The sequence below is a fragment of the Canis aureus genome, chromosome 8, assembly GCF_053574225.1.
Source record: "Canis aureus isolate CA01 chromosome 8, VMU_Caureus_v.1.0, whole genome shotgun sequence".
Taxonomy (NCBI): domain Eukaryota; kingdom Metazoa; phylum Chordata; class Mammalia; order Carnivora; family Canidae; genus Canis; species Canis aureus.
The window spans coordinates 51,125,903-51,146,973 of record NC_135618.1 but is presented as its reverse complement, the minus strand read 5'-3'; the positions used below and the strand labels follow the sequence as shown (position 1 = coordinate 51,146,973).

Genomic DNA, 21,071 nt, shown 5'->3' with positions numbered 1-21,071 from the left:
GACTCAGATGGTCCTTTTTTTTTTTTTTTTTTTTTACTGACTGTGTGGCATGAGACAGATCACCCTTTAATATCACTGAGCTTTGGATTCATTGACCATAAAATACAAACAGTGAAGATTAAATTTATAAAAGTATAAAAGGGAATTTCACAGACTAGGCACTTCTTGAATACATTTCACGTTTTAGTTGGCATCAGTCAGGATGGACTGGGTTGTGCTGCGATGACAAGTAGCCCTCAAATCTCCATGGCTTAGCACAACAGAAGGTCACTTCTTATTCATGCTGTATGTCTAGTACTGGTTCTTGGAGTCCTCTCATCAATCACTCAGGAACCTGGACACCCGGTTCCAAATAATAGCAGTGCATGCTCGCTCGTTCAACACAAGTATTGAGGAGAGTATTCCATGATACACACTGGAGATACAGAAACAAAAAGATCATGTACTTGCTTCCGGGAGATCATAGTGTAAAAATACAGACAACAACAGTAACAGTAATAGTAACAGTAGCTACAGCAGCCAAACATTATTAGGGCAGAGATGGTATTAAAAGCTTACTTTATGCAGCAGGCAGTTTCATAGTAAAAAAACTCAGGTGGGTGAAAATGGAACTTTGTTTTCCTGTAACCTAATTTAATTTCACTCTTAAGCATCCACTTCCAGCACCTACTGGTGAATTGCGTTAGAGAAGATGAAATTACTTCCTGCTTAAGAGTCAGTCTCTTTTGGATACTAGTCAGTTGACCCCAGCTTCTCCCTTGCATTCCTTTCTGTCCTCCTCATCAGGCATAGTTCCTGGTGTGAAGAGAAGCCTCAGTATTGGGACATGCCAGATCGTGGAGAGAAGGACCATTATCTGTTGTCTCCACTTAGTATAGCTGTGCATCCCCTTTGCTTCTACTGATGCTCGCTGTGGTTCTGCAGTTGCCTCTGGTTTATCACGTCCACACATCACATCTTCAACCCTCAACCAAGAGGATGTTTTTGGTTTCTCGATTCTCATAGATACTTCTGTGTCCTTCACAGGAGACTGAGAGCTCCCAGCTGCTTTCTGTATACCATACTGCCATAATCAGGATCTACAAGGCTGCCCTTGCTCCCATCCGCTTAGTCCCCTTAGCCTTGGCTACCCTATGGCTTGGGCGCCATGTTGAACAAGGAGCTGCTCCATTAATCCTATTGTCTCCTCAGACACAAAAGCAGTGGCTCTTCTGGTCTGGGATAAACTCACCTGTGGCTTCTTTCATCATTTTAGACCATATTTATTTTGTTTACCTAGAGTCAACATGTGTGATCCTAATGGTTTCAAATGACCTTCGGGGAAAAAAAAAAAAAAACAACTCTTCAAAAGATAGGCCAATTGATGTTTAGATGAAGATGAAAAACAATCAATACTGCTTTGTAATATGGGTAATAATTGTGTAAGTTCAGAACTGAGGCCTGCAGCTGGAATCAATATGAATTAGGATTCTATGTCCATTCATCATTAAGGCTAATCAGTTGTTGGCTTTGAACAGAAGACTCATACCTTGATTAGAGCTGTCGGTGGTACGAAGTAAATTCAAATGTGTTTGTGCTCCACTAGTATGTTTGAATTTTAAATCACCTGAGAGCCTCGTGTGGCCTAAACTGGAATTTTTCTCATGTATGTTGGGAGGGAGTTAGAATAGTTAATCATTAAGTTCCCCTCTAGCTGTGAAGTATTCTCTTTGATAATAGGAAAGTAAACAGAATCTTAATTCATTCCTTTATGACTTCATTTTTTTCTGCATCAGGGAGGAGTAGCAGTCAGTGTTTGGTATTTAAGGAAAACATACATTTCTAATTCATCTATATGCAGTCATTGACATTAAGAATGTGAGTCCAAAAGATACCTCCCTTAATAAGCAAGTGAGAATTTATGAGTTTGTACTCACCCACCTCACTACAATTATTTATTTTATATTAATGGCCTCTCTACCCAGTAGATGGTTCTAGGTCTATTAATTTTTTTTTTTAATGGCATGGTTTGGATTTGGGGCAAGCCTTTAGGCTCTCAGCTCATTTGCAATTTCTCCATTGTCTATGAATGACCCGATTTATGTCAAGGGGAGGTAGTGGCTCATTTTGAACCTAATTTTGGCTCCCAATGGGATTCAGAGCATCTGATCATGTCTTAGGGGCTGTCCATCAGGCATCTGTTAGAATGAGTTGGTTTTCATGGTGGGGATAGAGTTGTAAGGGGCAATCGAGAAGATGGTTTACACATAAGGTACCTCAGGAGAACAATATGGGCATAAAGACTGCTGGCTTTGAGGGCAGACATTCTTCATACCACTTCTTATCACTATGATTTTGGGACAGTTACTTAAATTTTGGGGCTTTATTTGTATATCTATAAACAAACATGAAGACAATTACTACCAACCTCCTAAGGTTGTTTAGAAGGATTCAGTGTGGTTCAACATGCGAAAGGGCCCTACATAGAGTAAGTGTTCAATAAACCTTATCTATAGTTGTAATATCTGCCCCTTACCGGCCCCTGTGAACTTATTTCTGACTTTCCCTCATGGAGGGCTGTAGAGAAAAGGCCAAACAGCTCTTTTCACAAGAGACCATGCAAAATGTTAAGGTGGGTCGAGAGATCCTGGATTTTACATTTGACGTCCAGAGCCAGGGAAATATGATTCATCACTGATCATGACCTCATTTGTCCCTTGGGTTGATGAGCCTTAGGGGAACTCAGGGTGCATTTATATCTGCTTTTCCATATCTATACTTTTCCTTTTGTGCTTTTCAGATTCACAGAGCCACAGGCTGGCTGGAATATACCCTCAAGGAAAACTATTTCTCTACTCACAGAATACTCCTGACACCATGTGTGTGGGCATTTTTTCCCACACCAAATTCTTGGACTCTTCAGACACCAACTGACTGTCTTAAATTCAATTCTTTATTTTTTTTTAAAGTAGGTAATATGGTAATACCTTTATTTAATTATTTTTTAAAGTAAGCTCTATACACAACATGGGGCTTGAACTCACAACCCTGAGATCAAGGGTCACATCCTCTACTGACTGAGCCAGCCAGGTGCCCTACAATTCATTTCTGATGCTAACAACCCAGAGTCACAGCAAATCCCAAGGTTAAGGGGTCGGTCCCACAGGCTGCCGCCCCCCCCCCCCCAACTCAGATACCGGTTATCAGTCCCAGGGTATCATCTGTGCTTCTGACTAGTTGGCTAGGATCCAGAGGTTTCTATAAGCCCCTTCTACATATAATGGCTCACAGAGCTCAGGGGAACACTTTACTTAATGTTTACTGGTTTATACCAAAGGATATTCTAAAGGATACAGATGGCAGTCAGATGAAGAGGTACATGGGGTGAAGTCTGAAAAAGTCCTGAAAAATACTAGCTTCTATCCCTGAGGAGTAGATGTACACTTCCTTCTTGGCATGTGGATGTGTTCAACCTGGAAGCTCTCTGAACTCCATCGCTTAGGCATTTTTATTGAGGTTTTACCACATAGGCATGATTGATCATTTACTCAGTCTCCTTGGATGGTTGGGGGGGTAGGGCTGAAAGGTTCAAGCCTGGTCCTTCTGGTGACCATCCCATTTAGGATCCCAATGAGAGTTACCTCATTAGAACAAAGGACGCTCCCACGGCCAGGACATTCTAAGGGATTTAGGAACTCTGTGTCAGGAGCTGGAGGCAGAGACCAAATACATATTTTTCATTATGTCACACACCCCTGCACACGCTTGCATAATAATAAAGCTAACATTTGTGAGCATGTACTGTATGTTAGGCACAATGCCGTGTGCTGAGACATGAATATCTCACTGAATCCTCCAGTAATGTGTTGAGATGGGTTATCACTTTATAGATGAGGTTATGGAGGTTCAGGGAGGTGAAGTCATTACCTGAGATCACACCGCTAATACATGAGATATCTGGACTCAAATCTTGCCTGCCCAGAGCACCCGAATGTAGCCACCCCATTATCAACATTGTCTCACGGCCTTCAAAGTCTGTAACTTTTCACCAATGAGTTCTGTTTCTTCAGTGAATTGAATCCCTACGTGGGATTAATGTCTCAATTTCAACTCCAAATGTTGTCGCTGCATAGACTGGGGCTGCTCAGATCATTCACACAAACACATCCAGCCAGAAAGCATCAGAGAAACTCTGCCCTGCAGCTCCGTCCTTCCCTTCCTTGATTCCACGTGAGTGGGGATTTGCAAAAGATGTTCCCATGCACCTGCTGACACCCCTCATTTTTAATCAAGACATCCTCTTCTGCTACCCAGCTCTGACATTGTGCATATGCAGCCCTGTCTGGTATCCAGATGACAGCGCTTTTCTGTATTAGCCAATTACCCTTCACTGAAGGTTCCGGTATCCTTGTACCCACAGACAACGTTCCCAGGAAAGGACGCCCTTTTCCCAGAGTCCAGACAGTGGTGGATTGCCACCATGATGCTGTGCGTTCACCTACACTGGGCGGATTTTCCTCTCCCACTGGGGAAGAAGGGATCTCATTCTGCAGATGCACTAATGATGTGTAATTATCATTGCCGCCAGCCTTCTACACATCTGGGCTGATGGCTCCAGCTTCCATGATAATTCTCCTATTTTACCCAGTTCTGTACTTAAATGGTTCTGTGCTGCCCCTAGTAGCAGTAACAGTTGGCTTCTAGGTAAATTTAAATATCCTAGATGATACACCTGGCTTATAATGTGTGATGATAATAGCAGTCACCATACAAGTTTCAATCAAATCTTTACTCACAGGAGGGAGATACTCTTGGTTGAATATATCATTCGGTTTTGTTAAAACTTGAAGTCATCTTAAAACAGCCCTGCCTGACAGAAATACTAGTGTCAGGAATTCATGAGCAATTGGACCCCAAGGTCAAGAAGAGGGAATGTGGAGTCCAAGCCAGGCTTGTTTGTCACAGAAGAGTGGGGCTTTGGGAGTTATTAAGCAGGCATCGGGAAAAGCAGAGGAGATAATGTTCTTTCGATGCAAGTGATTTTTCGTGATGCAAAATGCTCTTTGGAGTCCATACGGGGTAGTTTCCACCCATTTCATATATGGGAGATCTGCATCTCAATCGTCAGGCTCAGGTATGATGGAAATATCACTGCTTATTTTCCTCACTTTAGCTCATCTTCCAAATTCTCAAACTGCAAAGTTGGGAAACACACACACTCTCTCTCTCTCTCTCTCTCTCTCTCTCACTCTCACAACTTTTCAGTCAATTTTGAGCTTTCCTGTCCCTCGAGTATATTTAATATTTGTTGAGTTGAGTACTTATAGGGGCCCCACTGCTGAGATTCACATGATCTGTGGACCTTCTGCTTCTGTTTTGAGCTTGGTGGCCAGGGACCTCTGGTAGGGCAGGGGCCTCTGAGCCTGGGGCCTAGCTTCTAGGGGCGTTCCTTCTAGTTTGTTCTGAGCTCATATTTGCCTGAGTGCTGGTCCTATCCAGAGCCAACATTCCTACTCTTCAAGAGACCCTCATTCTCCATCTTCACCCTACCCTTTTCTGTCTCTGGAGGGAACCCCTCACTCTCTCTGCCAGTTTCTCCCTCCCCTGAATCTGATAAATCCAGCCCATTTTAAACTTACACGGAATATGAAAAAATTCACTGGCTGAAAAGCCTGCACCATTCTGCTTGGCAAAAATCCCTGAAATCTCTTTGGGATGGAAGATCAGACATACAGCAAAGAAATCATGGATTAATAATTCAAAAAAATTATTGCCACAGGTAGAAGAAGACAAAACCAAACCATTAATTTTCTCTCTACACTTTCTCTTGCTGCAGTGAGTATATTACAGGGCTCAGAATCTATGATAATTGGGACAAGGATCACAGAGTTGCATTCCATTTTTTAATTGGATCATTAGCACTTCTTCAACTTTCTTATCTCATGGGTATCCACCCTGCCTTTTATAGTTGAGGTGGTTTTCTCCTCCCTCCCCATCCCTTAGATCTTAATTTTGCAAATAAGGACTGAGAAGTGGCATTAAAATCAGCCTCATTATCCTGGTTCAGTTTGGCACTGTATTCCTCTTTCCGTCTTTATTACTAGAGTCTCTGATTCTTTAAGCTCGTTTGCATAATTCCTAACATCCTGGGTTTATCCAGGAGGCCTTTTGATGAAGCAATGAAGATCTTCTCTATACCAGAGGGCTCTTCATTAAGACACTGTGGCACATGGCACCTAGGAATGAACCTACAGAGTCTTCTGTAGGCCCCTGGATTTGAGTCCCGATTAGCCACTTGCTGTGTGATCCTCAGAAAGTTGCTTAAGTGCTCTGGGCCTCAGTGTCTCCACTTGTGAAAATGAAGGATATGTGGCAGTGGCATCGACCCGATAGCACATGTTTCAAGATTTGCCAACGTCATTTAATCCGTGGAAAGCACTTACAGCGACAGTGCCCAGAGCAGACTCCTGCAATATTATCCTCATCCTGTTCCCTTTGTTAATGTAAACATACCTACAGAAGAGTGCCTGAATCATGAGGGTAAAACTCAACGAGTTTTCAAAAAGTGACACATCTACATAAGCAGCACCCAGACCACCAAAGCATTAGCAGAATTCCAGAAGCATTTTCATGTTTCCTTTGCACCACTAACTGCTTTTCCCTGAATAGGTAACCATTATCCTGGCTTCTAACAACCATAGGTCCATTTTTGCCTGTTTTTGAACTTTATATAAGTGGAGTCACATGAGATGCACTATTTTTGTCTGATGTATTTTGCTTAATATTTTTGTGAGATTCATTCTCCATCTTAGTGGGTCAAAATAACTCATTTTTCATTGCCCCGTAGTGCTCCACTTTGGGAATATGCCACATCACATTGAAATTTCCAATTTTTTGGCTATGAAGTATAGCCATGCTATAGTGCATATTTTTTTAAATAGAATTTGCATATATATGAGATCTATAATTTAGCATGAAACGGCTGAGTCGTAGGGTATAGATCCGTTCAACTTCAGCAGACACTGCCAAAAAGTTTTCTGAAGTGGCTGTAACGCTTTACACTCCCTCCCATAGTGTAGATAACTTTCAATTGCTCCACACCTTTACCATGTTTGATATCGCTCATTCTTTTTCCTTTCAGCCAATCTGGTAGAGATACAGTCATATCACATTGTATTTTATCCACCAGATATCTGATATTTTATTTCATTTTTCCAGCTTTTCATTCTAAATAATTTCAAGCTTATAGACACGTTGCAAGACTAGTACAAATTTTGTATACTCTTCAAACGTTATTTGCCAACTGTTTTTTTTCCCCCAGTTACATTGGAAGTAATTGACATACAATACTATAAAAGTTTAAGCCATACAGCATGATGATTTGATTTACGTAGATCGTACCACAGTAGGTCCACCTGGCATCCATCTTCTCATACAGATGCAACAAAAAGAAAAGCAAGAAAAAAAAAGAGTTCACCTTGTGGGTGAAAACTCTTAGAATTTACTCTTAACAACTTTCCTATAAATCCTACAACAGTATTAGCTATAGTCCTCCTGTTGGCCATCACAGCTCTAGTGCATAGGATAAGAGGAAGTTTGTGCCTTTTGACTCTATTCCTCCCATTGTCCCTCCACCTCCCGCCTTTGGTAACAATAAGTCTGATCTGTTTTTTTAAGAATTCAGTTTGTTTTTGCATTTTAGATTCAACATAGAAGTGAGATCATCCAGTATTTGTCTTACCAACTGTTAATAATTTCCCACATTTGCTTTATTTGGTTTTTTAACAATAAGATAAATTTCATGATCATGCCCCATTTACCACAATACGCTTCAGACTGTGTTTGCCAAGAACTATCTCTTCAATAACCACAGCATAGTAATCAAAATCAGAAAAACTCAACATTCGTCAATATAATTATCTAATCTATAGATAATTTATCTAAAAATTTACAAATGTTCTAATAACACCCTTCAGGGCATATTTTTTCAGGCTCAGGATTCAATCCAGGATCATGCATTGCCTTTGGTTTTCTTGTATCTCTAGTCTCTTTGAATCTCGACTGCTTCCTCAGTCTTTGTCTTTTAGGCTATTGACATGTTTGGAAAAACGTAAGGAGGTCCATAAATTTGGGTTCATTGATGCCTCCTGGTCAGATTCAGGTTTTACATTTTTGTCAGATCATTATACGAGTGAGGTTGTGTCCATCTCAGTGATTGTTCAGTGAGTGTATGATGTCAGTTTGTTCTATTTCTACTGGTGTTACCTTTGATCACTTGATTAAAGTGATGTGTGCCAGCTTTCTCCATTATAGAATTACTTTCACATCTTTGTAATTAATAAATAGTTTTAGGGCATATACTCAGAGGCTGTGCAAGTCTCCTGTACCTCATCGCACTCTCTCCCACTCCTATGAGCGTCTATTGATTATTCGTGCCTGGATCAGTTAATACTATGGTGGTGGCAAATGGTAATTTCCTAGTTCTGTTATTTCTTCTTCGTTAATTAGTTTGCATTCTACAGTCAGTGCTTTCCCTTCCTTCCGTTAATTAATTAATTGTCACAATGGAAAAATAAGGTCATTAGATTAACAGGTACGACACTATGACATGTACTAGGATTGCACATGTAACAAAGGAAGGTTTCCCCAAAGAAATAATATTTGGGACCTAACAGGTGACTGAGAGAGAACCAGAGAGCAGGTGTAGAGGCTGGGAGTTTAAAGAGAGCCTGAGAGAAATTCAGCTGGCTGGAGTGTAGCAGGTGAGCAGAAGCAGATTGAGAGGCTGGGACATAAGCCTCAGGATTGATTCATTTATTAAATTGCATTTCCCTATTTGGAAGGCCTTTCTCACCAGGCTTGTCCCTATGAGGCCTACCTGTATTCAAATTCCCACCTGTTTATATTCTCTCTCGCTTTTTAACAAATAATCTCCCAACCTAATGGCTCAAGCCTACAATGATTTATTTATTTATTTTATTTTATTAATCTATTTATTTTTTTAAAGATTTTATTTATTTATTCTTGAGAGAGAGAGAGAGAGAGAGAGAGAGAGGCAGAGACACAGGTGGAGGGAGAAGCAGGCTCCATGCAGGGAGCCTGATGTGGGACTTGATCCCGGGACTCCAGGATCAGGCCCTGGGCTGAAGGCAGGTGCTAAACCGCTGAGCCACCCAGGGATCCCCCGTACAATGATTTATTATTTTTCGTGCCTTTGTGGGTTCAGAACTGGGGCAGTGTTCAGCGTGGTGATTCTTTGGCTCCATGTGGCATTGGTTGACATCTCTCCCTCAGCTGCTTTCTTGGTGGCCTGGGCTGGGGTTGAAGGTTCAGGAAGCTTCCTTCACATTTCTGCGGCCCTGGTGCTCCTTTACCTGACTTCTTATCATTCAGCAGTCTAGTCTGATCATCGTTATGTCATGGTGGGTGCTTCTAAGACTAAAAGTGGAAGCTGCCAGGCCTCCTGAGGGCTAGTTCCACAAATGACACAGTATCAGTTCTGCTTTCATTTTATTGAGAAGTCTCTAGGCCAGCCTAGATTTCACTGGGAGAAGATAAGGCTTTCATCTCTTGATGGGTGGAGCAGCATGTACATACAAGGAGGGGAAGGAATTGGTGTTGGCCATCTTTGGAGACTATCATGCCATCTCCTCCAGGAAGTCTATCCTGATGTCTCCAGCCCTTTTCCCTACCAAGATACAGCAACTATTGTTTTGGGCCTTAGTTAGGCTCATCTTACACAGTGCCTTATTCTACTTCCACAATCCTCCAAGCATCAATATTTGAGCTTGCCTAATTCCTAAAGTAGACCCTAATTTATTTGAGGACAGTAATTAATAAATTTGGGTAATAATAATGGCATGCCATTTATTGAGTGCCAATCATGTGCCAGGCCTAATCTTGACACGTTACATAAATTACCTGATTATATCGATGAGGAAGATATAACTATCTCTATGTAATTTTTTCTCTGTAATTTATTTATGTTTTTAGCTTTTATTTTAATTCCAGTTAGTTTACATTCAGTGTTCTATTCCTTTCAGGTGTACAATATAGTGATTCAGCACTTTTGTACATCACCCAGGGCTCATCACAACCAGTATGCTCCTTAATCCCCATCACCTATTATACCCATCCCCTACCTGCCTCCCCTTTGGTAACCATCATTGTGTTCTCTGTAGTTAAGAGTCTGTTTCTTGGTTTCTCTCTCTCTCTCTTTTTCCCCTTTACTTATTGTTTTGTTTCTTACATTCCATATGGTGAAATCATATGGTATTTGTCTTTCTCTGACTTACTTCACTTAGCGAAATACTCTCAAGTTCCATCCATGTTAGCTAGATTCCATTCTTTTTGATGGCTTAGTAATATTACAGTATATATATCTGTATCTATATCTATATACACCACATCTTCTTTATTCATTCATCTAGCCACAGATACTTGGGCTGCTTCCCTATCTTGGCTATTGTAAACAATGCTGCTATAAACATAGGGGTGCATGTATCATTTTGAATGGATGTTCTTGTATAGTTTGGGTAAATACTCAGTAGTACAATTGCTGGATAGTACTATAAATCTATTTTTAACATTTGAGGAACCTCCACACTGTTTTCCACAGTGGCTGCACCAGTTTGTATTCCCACCAACAATGTAGGAGAGCTCCTATTCCTTTTTCTCGACATCCTCACCAACACCTGTTGTTTCTTATGTGGTTAATTTTAGCCATTGTGATTTGCATTTCCTTGGTGATGAGTGATGTGGAGTATCTTTTCATGTGTCAGTTGGTCATCTGGTGTCGTCTTTGGAGAAATGTCTGTTCATGTCTTCTGCCTGTTTTTTAACTAGATATTTTGGTTTTGGGTGTTGAGTTTTATAAGTTCTTTATACACTTTGGATACTAACCCTTTATCAGATATGTCACTTGCAAATATCTACTCTTATTCTGAAGGTTGCCTTCTCGTTTTGTTGAGTGTTTTCTTTGCTGGGCAGAAGCTTTTTATTTAATGTAGTCTCAATAGTTTATTTTGACTTTCGTTTCCCTTGTCTCAGGAGACCTATCTAGAAAAATGTTGCTATGGCTGATGTCAAAGAAGTTACTACCTATGTTCTCTTCTAGGATTTTTATGGTTTCCTGTCTCATATTTAGGTTTTCATCCATTTCAGCTTATTTTTGTGAATGGCGTAAGGAAGTGGTCTGGTTTCATTATTTTGCATGTAGCTGTCTGGTTTTCTCAACACCATTTGTTGAAGAGACTGTCTTTTTCCCATTGCATATTCTTTCCTGCTTTGTCAAAGGTTAATTGACCATATAGTTCAATTCTTGGTTTTCTATTCTGCTCTATCTATGCGACTATTTTTGTGCCAGTACCATATTGTTTCGATGACTACAGCTTTGTAATATAATTTGAAGTCTGAGATTGTGATACCGCCAGGTTTTCTTTTCTTTTTCAATTGCTTTGGCTATTTGGGGTCTTTTATGGTTCCATACAGATTTTAGGATTGTTTGTTTTGGCTCTGTGAAAAATGCCATTGCTCTTTTGATAAGGTTCACATTAAATGTGTAGATTGCTGGCAGCCCTGGTGGCACAGCGGTTTAGCGCCTCCTGCAGCCTGGGGTGTGATCGAGTCCCACCTGGGCTCCCTGCATGGAGCTTGCTTCTCTCTCTGCCTGTGTCTCCGTGCCTCTCTCTCTCTCTGAATAAGTAAAATCTTTAAAATAAAAATAAATAAATGTATAAAAAATGTGTAGATTGCTTTGGGTAGTGTAGACATTTTAACAATATTTGTTCTTCCAGTTCATGAACGTGGAATGTCTTTCCATTTCTTTGTGTTGTCTTCAATTTCTTTCATCAATGTTCTATAGTTTTCAGAGTACAGATCTTTTACCTCTTGGGTTAGGTTATTCCTAGATATCTTAATACTTTTGGTGCATTTGCAAATGGGATTATTTTCTTAATTTCTCTTTCTGCTGCTTCAGGATTGGTGTACAGAAATGCAACAGATTTCTATACATTGATTTTGTATCCTGTGACTTTACTGAATTCATTTATCAGTTCTAATAGTTATTTGGTGGAATCTTTAGGGTTTTGTATATAGTATCAAATCATCTGCAAATAGTGAAGTTTTTACTTCTTCATTACTATTTTGGCTACCTTTTATTTCTTTTTGTTATCTGATCGCTGTGGCTAGGACTTCCAGTATTATGTTGAATAAAAGCGGTGAGAGTGGACATCCTTGTCTTGTTTCTGACTGTATGGGAACTCTCTCAGCTGAGAGCTTTTCCCCATTAAGGATGATGTTTACTATGGTTTTTGTATGTGGCCTTTATTATGTTTTTTATTATGTTGAAGCATGTTCCCTCTAAACCTACTTCACCAAAGTGTTTTTTTTTTATCATGAATTGGGTGCTGTACTTTGTCACATGCTTTTTCTGTGTCTATTGAAATGATCATATGGTTCTTATCCATTTTCTTATTGATGTGATATATCTCAGTGATTAATTTGCAAATAATGAACCATGCTTGCAAACCAGGAAGAAATCCCATTTGATTGTGGTGAATGATTTTTTTTTTTTAATGTATTGTTGGATTCAGTTTGCTAGTATTTTGTTGAGGATTTTTGCATCTGTGTTCATCAGGGATATTGGCATGTAATTTTCTTTTCTTAGTGATGTCTTTATCTACTCTTAGTATCAGGTTAATGTTGGAGTCATAGAGTGAATTGGCAATTTTCCTTCCTCTTCCATTTTTAAAATAGTTTAAGAAGAATAGGTATTAACTCTTCTTTAAATGTTTGGTAGAACATTTAAATGTTTGGTAGAACATGTGAAGCCATCTGGCTCTGGACTTTTGTTTATTGGGAGATATTTTTTTTACTGATTCAGTTTCTTTGCTGGTTATCAGTCTGTTCAAATTTTCTATTTCTTCCTTTTTCAGTTTTGGTAGATTATATGTTTCTAGGAATTTATCCATTTCTTCCAGATTTTTCAATTTGTTGGCATGTAGTTTTTCATAACATTCTTATGGTTGTTTGTATTTCTGTGGTGTTGATGGTTATTTCTCTTCTTTCATTCGTGATTTTGTTTGAGTCCTTTCTCTTTTTTTTTTCTTGATAAGTCTGGTTAAAGGTCTAATTGTTGTTGTTATTTTTCCAAAGAAGCAGCTCCTGGTTTCTTTGATCTGTTCTATTGTTTTTTGTTTGTTTGTTTGTTTTTAGTTTCTATATCATTTATCTGTGCTCCAATCTTTACTTCTGCTGGTTTTAGGTTTTGTTTGTTGTTCTTTTTCTAGATCCTTTAGTTGTAAGCGGTTGTGTATTTGAGATTTTTATTCTCATGGTAGGCCTATATTGCTATATACTTCCCTCTTAGAACTGCTTTTGCTGCATCCCAAAGGTTATGGACCGTTGTGTTTTCACTTTCTTTTCTTCCATGTATTTTTTTATTTCTCTTTGGATTTCCTGATTGACCCATTTCTTGCTTAGTAGTATGTTATTTAACCTCCATGTATTTGTGGTCTTTCCAGATTTTGTGTTGTGGTTGACTTCTCATTTTATAGCACCATGATTACCTCTTTTTCTTGAGAGAGAAGGCAAACCAAGGCCCAGAAAGGAAATATAAATAGTGCAGCAAATTTTGAGGCAGAGTCAGCATTGAATCCTAGAATTTTGTGATTCTAGAATTGTGTTGCAATCTCCCTATTTCCAAAATAATCATTTATTGAGCACATACTATGTGCTCACCCATTCTTAGTACAGGGATCCAGAAATGCCGATATCCTTACCCTTAGTCTAATGGAGGAGGATACCTGAACAAGTAATAATGACACAATGTTGAAAGGCACAACATGTTAAATGCTGGAGTAGAGGTCTGAGAACCCAGACCATGAGCCATCGACTCTGCCAGAGAAAGTGTGTGAATGTATGTGTGTGGGGAGCTCTGACAGTGTCAGAGGCATTTGAACTGCAATTTGAAATACAATAAGGGGATTCACTAGGAAATCAATGCTGTTGAGCATCCATTATAAGTTATCACAGGTCTTGTCCCATTGAATCCTAAAAGCATCTCCAAAAAGGTTATTTTCAGATTCCCATTCTTATAGACAGGGAACTGAAGTCAGAGAGATCAAATCACATGCCCAAGGGCATATTGAATAGTTTAGACTTTGTCTTGCAGGTACTTAAAGCCAACAGACGTTTTCAAAACCGAGCATAACCAGGCTGATGGAGACGTGAATGCAGTGCCATGTAGAAGTGGTAGAGTGGCCAGCAGTTGGCAGTGGAGAGACCAGACTTAGGAAGCTGTCCCTACAGAACGTAAAGACTCCTAACTCTGGGAAACGAACTGGGGGTGGTGGAAGGGGAGGAGGGCGGGGGGTGGGGGTGAGTGGGTGACGGGTACTGAGGGGGACACTTGACAGGATGAGCACTGGGTGTTATTCTGTATGTTGGTAAATTGAACACCAATAAAAATTATTTTATTAAAAAATAAAAATAAAAAAATAAAAATAACAGAATTCAAAAAAAAAAAAAAAAAAAAAAGGAAGCTGTCCCTAGAACCAGGTGTGAATTGAGGAGACCCAGGTGGAGAGGAGGGTCTGGATTGAGTAGAATTTGTGAGGCCAAATTGAGAGGGCTAAAGGCTAAAGGACTGGTAGGAGCCAGAAAGGAAGGAGGAAGAAGAGTCAAAAACAACTCAGAGCTTCTGGTTTGGAAGGTTGTGTGGTTGGTATTTTCATCCATGGAGACTTGGAGGCAGCATGTGTAGCCCGACAGTTACATATGCTCAGGGATTGTATCCTGGTTCTGTCCCTTTCTGGCTTCATGACTCGATCTCTGTGAATCTCACTTTTCCAGACTGGAAAGTGGGGATAATTAGTACTATCTGCCCCATCAGCTACATTTAATGAGCTAACACACAAACATTGCTTAGCGCAGAGCTTGGTTCATGGAAGCATTTTAATGAAGATCAGCTCTTAATCATTCATTCAGTGAATGTTTATTGAATATTTATTGAACCTCTTCTAAGTTTCAAGGGATTCAGACTGTGAGTAAGACAGTCGAAATTCTCGCACTCACAGAGATTACATTCTTGAAGGCAACATGACAATGCACAGGAACATGGAAATTAAACACAGAGAATGCAAAGGGTGTGAAAAAAGCCAAAAAAGCTAAAGTATAAAGCAAAGGTTGCCATTAGGAGAAATTTTAAATGGGAAATAGTTCTTAACTGTAGGTGACTTGCTCCCTCCCCTCCCCAGGGGACATTTGGCAGTGTCTTAAGACACTTTTTGTGGTCATGACTTCAAGGGATGTGCCAAGGGCATCTAGTAGGTAAAGTCCAGGGATGTCGCTAACTGTCCTATAATGCACAGGACAGCCGTCCACCACCCAGACTGATCTGGCCTCAAGTATCAGTAGTCCCGAGGTTGAGAAACTCTGAGATACAGTCATGAGAAAAAGCCTTTTCCAGGAAGAGTGTGCATTCAAGCTGAGAGCTTGAGGATGAGAAGAAACCCATCCTGAGGCTGCCTGACCCAAAAGCATTGTAGGCAGAGGGAACAGCATCTGCAAAGCCCAGAGGAGGGAAGAGGGCTTCGTGCATTCAAGGATCAGAAAAGAGACCTAAGTGGTGGGAAGGCTATGAGGAGGGAAGATAACCCCTGCAGAAGCAGAGATGAGAGAAGTGAGCAACCGGGTCACACAGATTTTAAAAGATCTTTTATTCTACTGGGAAACCATCGACAGCATGAGGACAAGGGGAACACCTGTTCAGGTGTACCCTTCACCTTTTAAACGGCTCACGCTGGCTGTCAGGTGGATTGCAGGGGGACAAAGAGAGGTGGCTGTAAGCAGCAGCTCATACTCAATATGGGGGACACCTAGGCTTTTATGGGTAGGGATGGGGTGAAAGGAATCAGAAACATTCCAGAAGCAGAGCTGGTGGTGCTTAGGAGATGCTGAATCTTAGGGGAAGGGAGAGGCAGAATTCACGGTGGCCTGCCAGGTGTTTTGCTGGAGGCACTGTGCAGGTGGTGGTGGTGTTCACTGAGCCAGAAAGACCTCAGTAGGAGCAGGTTGGGGTGGTGGGCACTGGTGGCTTGTTCTGGACTTAGAGGCTTGAAATCCCAGTTCTCTGTTGCAGCGGAGATGCAAGTGTCCACAGCTCCATAGGTGAGCCTGGAGCCCCAGGGGGTGGTCAGGGCTGGATAAGGAAGTTTTACAACCATTTTACCTTATAACCTATTTTCTGGTATGATTCCTTCTTGCCGGCCTCCCTCTGTACCATCCTGCCTGCAGATGTCTGAAGTCTCAGGGAGGCATTTTCTCAGAATCATCACCAAGCCCAACACCGTGGTATTTTTAAAGTGTCACATCCTCCATGCCCCTGTTTGAATCGAGTCACACTTTTAATTAAGTTTCCACTGAAAGGGGAAGAGAAATACCCTGCGGAATTGATCCCTGCCTGCAAAGCACTGGAATTTTCGGTGGCTTCTCCCTCTCTCTGCTTCTCCCTCTCCCTCTTTCTTTCTTGGTTTCGGACCCACCAGGAACGTTTTCATTTTCAAGTCCCGATTGGCTCTGGAAATGGGGGGGGGGGGCTTGTGGTACAGAACATGTGGGAAACGCCGTTCTCAAGAAGTGGAGTCTTTACAGACAATAGAACCTGTCACCTGAAATGCAGCAGAAGGGTCATCGGATTAGGGGGGAATATCTAAGGAACTGATTCAGGATCCCCATGTCCTCAGCCCCGTCTGACTGAGGATTAGCTGTGTGACCTCGGGCAGGCATTCAGTAAAAATGGGAGAGATGGTAATCCCTACCTCAGGCGAGGGTCCATGAAAATCGGACAAGATAATGTGTCTCAGGTCTGGAAAGTGTTATGCACATTTTTCAAAATCAGTGGCTTCCCACCACGTCCATGGATGCCACCCTAGCCTCAGCCCCCATCACATACCACCTTCATTGCTGTGTGGCCTCCTGATTGCTCTCCCTGTTTCTGCCCTTGCCCCCACGTAGTCTATTCTTAACAGCCAGAATGATGTTATAAAAATGCAAGTCACATCACATCACTTCTCTGCTCAAAAACCTCTTACAGCTTCACATCCCACTCATGGTGCAATCCAGAGGCTCTGATCTGCCACTCTCCGTCTTTCCTGTCTGATTGCATACCCGTTCACATCCCCTGCTCAATTCAGTTTAGCCACAGAGCCTTCCTGATATTCCTGGAACGTGCTAGGCAGATTCCTGCCCCAGGTCCTTTGCACTTGCTATTTTTGCTGTCTGGAAAGCCTTCCTATCAGATAACCAGATGCTTCCCCCCCTCATCCCTAGTAGATCTTTATTCAAGTGCCTCCTTTCTTAATCCCCCAAACACAGATCGCCCCCTGCCTCACTTCTACGTACCCCATGTATTTTGTATTTCCCTTCTCTGCTTCATTTACAGTCTTTTACATATCAAACATTTTTCTTCTTTTTTCTCCTGTGTATTGTCTGTCTTCACCGAGTAGAAAGTAAGGTCAATGAAAGTGGAGATATTTAGCAGGGTAGCCGGTGGGGGGAGGGTTCTGTTTTGTTCACTCTTACATCCCTAGTACCTAGAACGAGGCTGGGCACACACAGGGGCTCCGTAGACATTCATTGTTAAAAGAGCGGACAGACGAGGAAACAGGAAATGCAGAATATTAAAATAACGTGCCAAAAGTCACAGTTCTAGTAAGTGGCAGAACTGAATTAGAAGCCAGGCTGTTGGGGATCCCTGGGTGGCTCAGTGGTTGAGCGTCTGCCTTCGGCCCAGGGCGTGACCCCAGGGTCCCGGGATCGAGTCCCACATCAGGCTCCCTGCATGGAACCTGCTTCTCCCTCTGCCTGTGTCTCTGCCTCTCTCTCTCTCTCCCTGTGTCTCTCATGAATAAATAAATAAAATTAAAAAAAAAAAAGCCAGGCTGTTTTTTTTTTTTTAACACGAGAGGAGACGATGTCATCTAGACTCCTTTATTTCTCAACTGAAAATTTTAGGTGGTAATGTCTTGCCTGTTTTCATTCTGGGTGTTGTGAGAAGGGAAAAAAAAAAAAAAGTACATACCCATCTTAGTCCATACAGGCTGGTGCAACAGAACACCACAGACTGGGTGGCTTATAAACAACAGACATTTATTTCTCACAGTTCTGGAGGCTGGGAGTAAAAAGAATACTCTAGATGAGGGTGCTGGCAGATGGGGTGTCTGGCGAGGGCTCCCCTGCTGGGTCTGAGATGTCCATCTTCTCCGCGAGTCCTCGCATGATGAAGGGGTGAGGGGCTCTGTGGGGTCAGGGCACTAACCCCATTCATGAGAAGTCCACTCACGTGACCTAATTTCCTGCCCAGAGCCTCAGCTGCCACCATCACGTTGGGGGTCAGGTTTCAATATATGGGTTTTGAGGGCCTGCAGGAGTTCACTCTATGGCAGCACCTTCCTCCTTAGGAGGCATGAACTCCCGCAGAGACCACGTGTCCAAGAACCCAAGGAGGCTGCGTGAGGAGGGGCTGGTCACAGACATTTTGTGCCCAGGGCCCCACTGGGTTGGCGGGCCTGCTTCTGGAGGTGCCTGGCCGCATACACGCCCCAGCTTTCTCACCTGGGGTGCAGAGTGCAGGTGTCTCTCTGGGCCTCCAGACCTGGTCCTTCCACAGTCAGGGGGCTCAGCACCCATGCAGGAGTGCCTGGCTGTGTCTGGGTACCTGCCCTCCACTCCTGGGTGTCGGTGGAGAAATGCCCCGGGTCCCCGCCCACCCAGGATGAATCTGAGGCACAGGCTGCATGGGTCCACGGAGAGGCTGCGCAGGTTCGCACCCTGCTTTCCCGCCGAGGTGACGGCTCCATAGCACACCTGCTGGCCTTCCCTTCTCCGTCTCTCCATCTCTTTCTCTCTCTCTCCATCTCTTACTCCTGGCTCCTCAGTCACTTCCCAAACATATTATTTGCATCCATGCCCATATCTCAGGCTCTGCTTTCAGGGATACCCAGACTAGGAGAGTGCGTGCAAAGGGAAGGGGTGGGTGGAACCACACAGAACTGGGTTCGAATCCCTGTCTTTGCCCTGTGCCATTGGCATGGCCCTTAACTTCCTCACACCTCCCCAGCGAGTGGAGATAATAATATGTGCCCTGCCTGCTTGTCAGGTAGAGGAAGGGCTGCGTGCAGTTGCCCATCCTAGTGCCTGGAACATCATAGGCAGTAAAACAGGAGCGAATATTGAGCTGTGATTGAACATATTCTTATTATCCAGCTTTGTCATTCAAGGATACAAGTGTAAGGAAAGGGCAGGAAGGAAGGTGTGTCCTGGGGGAGGAGGATGAGGGACCCCTAGATTCTTCTTGTTCCTAGCTGCCGTGATAGAGGGGAGTCCCTGTGTGTCTCCCGGGAGCCTGCATGTCTCATCGATCCTTCGGTATCTACACTTCTGCTACCTTCCATCAACCCAGTGTATTCATAGGTGTCATATTTATAACTAACACTCACATGGACGAGTTTTCAACATGGAAATGGGTAGAAATCTTCTACATTTGCTGTCAATTCTTTATTCCTGTTTCAGAGCTGAGAAATGTGAAGCCCAGAGGGGTTGGCTAACCTTTCCAAGGTCACCCAGTTAAGAGAGAGCAAAGCTGGATTTGGACCTTGCTGGTCTGTTGCTCCTTTGCACAGCATCAGCAGTGCCTAAGAGGTGATTGGCTGCTGTTCCAGCAGACGAGGGGAGAAGAGACCTCATAGTATCCTTGTTGGGTAACCTAATAAATGATGCATTTGTTCTCAAGCGGTGCTCTGGAAGCCCCAATCTTCTCTTCTCTCTGCAAATGCTCACAAAGGCTGGGTTGCCATTCCCCACTCCAGATTCCCACCTCTGCTCAGCCTCTGTGGCCTCTAGCTTTTTCCCCCAGCCAACTGAATCTCTCCAGAAAGAACAAAACTAGGATACTCCTGTTGGGGAGAAGGCTGTAGTTTTATGAAGCTGAGTGGCAAGGAACCACAGAGCTTAAATTATCAGGCTGTGATGGCTCCTGCCGTCAGGCAGGTGGGGGACAGGATGCCAGATGGAAGAGGCCCACTTACAGTAACTATTGCGAACTCTTCTCCTTGTCAGCGTAGACTTACATGGTGGATTTGAAGTGGAAAGTGGGAATTTGAAAATTATAGGCAAAGAATGGCAATTAGTTTAACTAAAGCAAAAAGATGGGATTTGAAAAAACCCAACGTTTTGCTAAGTAAGTCAATGCTGGGGAACAATTTTACCAGGAAGTAAAAATAAACTCTAGTTTGCATGCGTTACGGAATCTGTTATGTCTCTTTTTCCTGCATGTTTATGGCTGTGTTAGGGCGAGAGCCAGTACCAACTGGAGGCACTGTGTGGGGATTAGGGATGCAGGATGTGGAGTCAAATGGCCTGAGTTCAAGTCCTGGCTCTTCCCAGCTGTGCCGTCTGGAGCAGGCTTCGTAACTTCTCAGTTTTGGCATTTGATGGTTAGCTGTTCCCGTAGGCTGATGCTGAGCATTAGGTGAGATGATCCACGTATACCGAGCACAGCACTGGTCACGTGGCAAGTAAGTGATAACTATTACGGTGACAGATTTATAAAGCGGGCAAAATCTTGTACTGGGTTTCAAGGATGGAGACATGCAGAGGAGATGACTGCATCTGGTTCTCTAACGTGTGTTTAAAAAGCTGAGGACATGAGGAGGCCCTGGGTGGTTCAGCTGGTTGTCTGAATCTTGGTTTTGGCTCAGGTCATGATCTCAGGGCCCTGAGATCGAGCTCTACATTGGGTTCCATGCTCAGTGGAGAGTTTGCTTGAGACTCTCTCCCTCTCCCCCTGTCCCCCCTCCTTGCTCTCTCTCTCTCTCAAATAAATAAATCTTAAAAAAAAAAAAACCTGATAACATGAAAGTTGATGACATGACTTGTTTTTCCCAGTGAAGATTTCTATCCACTATAGTTAAAAACATTGATTTTGAGGTTGGACAAACAAGGCCTTAAATTACCCTTCTGTTTACTGACCTAAGGCAGCCACTTATCTGTCTGAAACTTAGTTTCCTTGTCTGTACATTGGAAGTAGTAGG

The 21,071-nt window shown here is 42.5% G+C and overlaps 2 long non-coding RNA genes across 3 annotated transcripts in view; both read left to right on the top strand.

Annotated features, from left to right (window-relative positions):
• LOC144319052 (uncharacterized) overlaps positions 1 to 21,071 on the top strand; it is a 431,793-nt gene that overhangs the window by 348,300 nt on the left and 62,422 nt on the right. The gene's annotated exons all lie outside the window — the stretch shown is intronic.
• On the top strand, positions 1,773 to 14,320 carry LOC144318123 (uncharacterized). The gene is made up of 3 exons (XR_013383966.1): positions 1,773 to 1,857; positions 2,780 to 2,947; positions 14,153 to 14,320. It is a non-coding gene; the product is annotated as an uncharacterized LOC144318123 (long non-coding RNA).